At 44.7% G+C, this 4,579-nt stretch overlaps 1 long non-coding RNA gene across 1 annotated transcript; it reads right to left on the reverse strand.

Moving 5' to 3' along the window:
- Nucleotides 1–918: 918 nt before the first annotated feature.
- Nucleotides 919–4,074, reverse strand: LOC140390341 (uncharacterized). The gene is made up of 3 exons (XR_011934620.1): nt 3,901–4,074; nt 3,694–3,808; nt 919–1,718 (listed from the first exon to the last, which is right to left on the reverse strand). It is a non-coding gene; the product is annotated as an uncharacterized lncRNA (long non-coding RNA).
- Between the last annotated feature and the right edge of the window lie 505 nt (nt 4,075–4,579).

Genomic DNA, 4,579 nt, shown 5'->3' on the forward strand with positions numbered 1-4,579 from the left:
ACAGGGAGGGATTTTCGAGGGTCAACAGATTTGTGTTGTCGTTGCCAGTGCTGGTTGACCATTTAGTTTTTAAAAATAAATTTAGAGTATCCAATTATTTTTTTCAATTAAGGGGCAATTTAACTTTTTTTCCAATTTTCGAGTATCCAATTCAATATTTCCAATTAAGGGGCAATTTAGCGTGGTCAATTGCCACCATGCTGCCCCAGGGGCAATTTAACTTGGCCAATCCATCTACCGTGCACATCTTTTGGGTTGTGGAGGCGAAACTCACGCAAACATGGGGAGAATGTGCAAACTCCACACGGACAGTGACCCGGGGCTGGGATCGAACCTAGGACCTCGGCGCAGTGCTAACCACTGTGCCACCATGCCACCCCATCCGACTAGTTTTGTAGTTTGTAGCAGTGCGGTAGAGTTGAGTGAGTGGCTTGGCTGACCATTTCAGAGTCAACCACAACACACCTACGAATGAAGAGCAGATCTCCTTCTCTTAAGAGCATTAGTAAACCAAAGGGGTTTTTCACAACACTCGTTTTATGATCCACCTTTACCAGAACTAGCTTTAAATTCAAGATTTAATTGAATTCAAACTTCACCGGCTGCCGTGGTGGGATTTCAACTTGTGTCTCCAGAGCATTAGGCTGGGTCTCTGGATTATCAGTCCAATGACATTACCACTATGCCAAACCTGCCCTTGAATTTAAAAATCCATCAATGTTGCAGGATCAGTCTCAGTTCAAATCCTCCATGGTCACGAGTTTGGAATTGTACCGTGCCTTCATGCTTAACAAAAGCTAAAGGTTACTGTTGCTATTAAATACAAACCTCAATGTCAGTCCAACAATTGCAGACTTTATCAGTAGGATTAATCTTTCATTCCAATGTCAGTCATCTGCACAAAAATACTCCCATAAATTGCATTGAAAAGGTATCTTTAATTCAAGTACAAAAAGGTACAAATCCAGGCATTTCATGCAAGTGTTACAAGACTGAGCCACATAAGGACAAGTGACGAAGAACTAATTGAAAAAGGTAGGTTTTAAGGAACAAACCTCTCCGCATCTCTTCTTTGAAGGAGAGAATTCCAGAGCTTGGGGTCTGAGCAATTGATTGTATGGCAGCCAATGGTGGCACAAAGGAACTTGAGGCTGTATAAGTGGTCATAATTGGGCCCAGGTAGGGTGGTCTTTTGTTGGGTCGGTGCAGCCTCAATGGATCGAATGGCCTCTTTCGGCACTATAGGGGTTCCATGATTCAAAATCCGACCCGCTACCACTGCTAGCAAGGACAGAGAATTTGGCCAAGCTGTTCGCAGGTGGCTGGATTCTCTACTTTCGTCGCTTGTCAATGAGATTTCCAATTGAAACCAGCCCACACTGCCGTGGGAAATCCACGGTCAGGGCTGAGCTGCCGGCGGGACCAGTGAACGCCCTTGAAACACCCCTTCACCAGTGAGAGAGGAGAGAGGTGATTGGCCAGGAGAGCTCAGAAAGCTGCCTCCAAGCAAATAGTGCTGTGAATTATGGCAAGAAATTTCAGATTTAACATTTGTTGTGTTGAAAGTTATTTTGTACAAAATAATCAGTCACATTTTGTTTTCAAAACTGGTCATGTGATGAATCTTGAAAATTTACTCATGTCCACGGTCTCCGAGGTCGGAATCGAACCCAGGTTTACACTGAACCTTTTCTGGCTCTTTTATGCGACTTGTTCACCTGAAATGTATAAATAAAGCATGACAATTAGTAGCCTATTTCCTTTCACTCCCATTGACTTTGATAAGTGAATGCTGCTAAGAAGAATAACAGAATACAATACACCAGAATAACTAAAAACTGTCAATTACTTTATTTAAAATGTTTAGCATGCTTCCTGTATGTGAAAATCTGCTATTGTCACAGTTTTATATCAGCTTTTTCAATTTTAATTTTCAATGCCCACAAATGTAATGAAAACTTTCTATGTAAACATGTCACACTGTCATTACACTGTCCCATCACTGGTGCCGTTCTCAATTTTACAGTTGTCAGGTCATCAATTTGGATTGCAGAGAAACTCTTATGTTCTAACTGACACTATGTTTTACTCCCAATTTGTCACATATGTTGTTATTTAATAGTATAAAGTATATAATCATATAGAACCATTTAATTTTTAAAAAAAAAGAGTACCTAATTCTTTTTTTTTCCAATTAAGGGCAATTTAGTGTGGCCAATCCACTTACCTTGCACATCTTTTTTTGTGGGGGTGAGACCCACGCAGACATGGGGAGAATGTACAAACTCCACCAGACAGTGACCCGGAGCCGGGATCGAACCTGGGGCCTTGGCGTCATGAGGCAGCAGTGCTAACCACTGCGCCACCTTGCCACCCCATACAGGACGATATAAAAATAAGGCAACAAGTTTTATCATCATTGTAATCTGTGACCACCAGGATTGTGGAAGGTGAATTGACTGGATCCAGCCATTCCGAGCTTCCTGTGTTTATTCCACAGTCTAATTATTCTTGCTCTCTGAACCCAATTTCAGAAAAGGTCTTTGCCCTTCTAGCAATAAAATGGTTCTACCGCTTCAGAACTCAAACCCTGGATAAAACCAAATTACTGTGGATGCTGGAATCTGAAACGGAAGAGAAAATGCTGGAAAATCTTAGCAGGTCTGGCAGCATCTGTAGGGAGAGAAAAGACCTAACGTTTCGAGTCCAATGACTCTTTGTCAAAGCTCATAAAATCCTCCTTTGTCCGCACAAAATATGTGCAGGTTCGCCTAAATTGCCGTAAGTGTCCAAAAAGGATAGGTGGGATGACTGGGTTACGGAGATAGGGTGGAAGTGTGGGCTTAAGTCGGGTGCTCCTTCCAACGGCTGGTGCAGACTCAATGGGCCGAATGGCCTCCTTCTGCATTGTAAATTCTATGTAATCTATATAAAAGTGTTCATTGCCAAATTTAACCTGTTTTCAGTGCATTTGTTAATTTCACTTATCAACCAACCTTCTATTATTGCACCAAGTGGGGAGTCAACACCAAGGGTAGTCTTCAGCTGAAGGAGAGCTGGAGTTAGAGGAAATACAAGAAAAGTGGACACCAGCAGTGGGCTAACTAGCTGTGGCTCAGTGGGCAGTACTGAGTCACAGTGAGAAGTCTGACAACACCAGGTTAAAGTCCAACAGGTTCATTTGGAATCACTAGCTTTCCGAACGTAGCTCCTTCATCAGTACTGAGTCCCACTGCAGAACTAAAGTTGTTCATTGCAGCTGGTGAAACGGAGTTCCAGACTTCCCCCACCCTTTTATTTGTTTTCCAACTTCACTGAAAGATCTGTCTGCATCTCTTAAAATGGATTCCCCAATCAGAGGACAACCTCCCCTCTATTGATCGCTTAATAGCTTCAAACTTCTGATCCATAGCTTTGAAAATTCCAGGGAATACCACCCCAGTTTGTGCAGGGGGGGGGGGGGGGGGGGGTGATCATTGAACCTGCTTACTGGGGAACAATACATTCTCCCAATTTTCGATGAACATACTCTGGCTTGTGCCCAGGCTGAGAACTGTCAAACCCCAGTTAGAAATCGATATTTGACAGTTCGGGGGGGGGGGGGTAATTCAAACTTTGCCCTCCTTTTTGGTAAGAACGGTTAACCGGGACCAGTAAAAGGCGCTTGGAAAACAAAAGCAAAGGAGTCCATACCTGCGGATTGTTGCTCGGCCGAGTGCATTTTGCCTTTGGGTTGTTTTTCTCCAGTTCCTCCAGGTACCGATCTCTGTAAGTGGAGACACTGACAAGCGCCACTTTGTCCATGAACCTGCGGGCGGGAAGAGAGGAACTTTAACAAAGAAGACAGGGATTTGCAGCCTCACCCATTCCCCGCCAGCCGCTTGCATCTTTCCTCCTCACCTTTCCATCCACGTGATTGGCATGGCTGGGGATGCCATTTTTTTTAGTTTTTATAATTTTTTTGGGGGGCCACTCGGCCGATGTTAACTCTGTGCTCAGCTGAAAGCAGAATCTGGCAACTTGGAACCGAATTGGAGTATAAATACCGCAATAAACCCCGCCCACTTTATGACACAGGACTGAGCGATGCAGCCTGTCTGGAATCCAGAGTCGAGCTAATCCGTCGGGTTAACCCTCACAGAGATCGAATTTAAATTTAAAAATTTGATGATCATGCAACTATTGTGGTTAAAAATGCCCTTTCGTGAAGGAAACTTGCCGTCTTTATCTGGTCTGCCCGACATGTGACTCCTTCTGAAATGCCCCAGCAAAGCCACTCAGTTGTCTTCAACCCCCACGAAGGAATGAACCCCGACGGATCGCCCGGCATTGGGACCCGAGCATCAGGAGCAGCAACGGCAAACCCAGCCCGATCAACCCTGCAAAGTCCTCCTTCCGAACATCTGGGGGCTGGTGCCAAAATTGAGAGAGCTGCCTCACAGACGAGCACTGGTAGAATCCCTCGAGTGCCAAAGGAGGTCATTCGGCCCATCGAGCGCGCACTGACCCTCCGAAAGAGCATTCTACCTCGACCCACTCCCCAGCCCACCCTGTCCTATCCCCGTAACCTAACCTGCAT

This window comes from Scyliorhinus torazame, chromosome 14 (genome assembly GCF_047496885.1).
Source record: "Scyliorhinus torazame isolate Kashiwa2021f chromosome 14, sScyTor2.1, whole genome shotgun sequence".
NCBI classification, from domain to species: domain Eukaryota; kingdom Metazoa; phylum Chordata; class Chondrichthyes; order Carcharhiniformes; family Scyliorhinidae; genus Scyliorhinus; species Scyliorhinus torazame.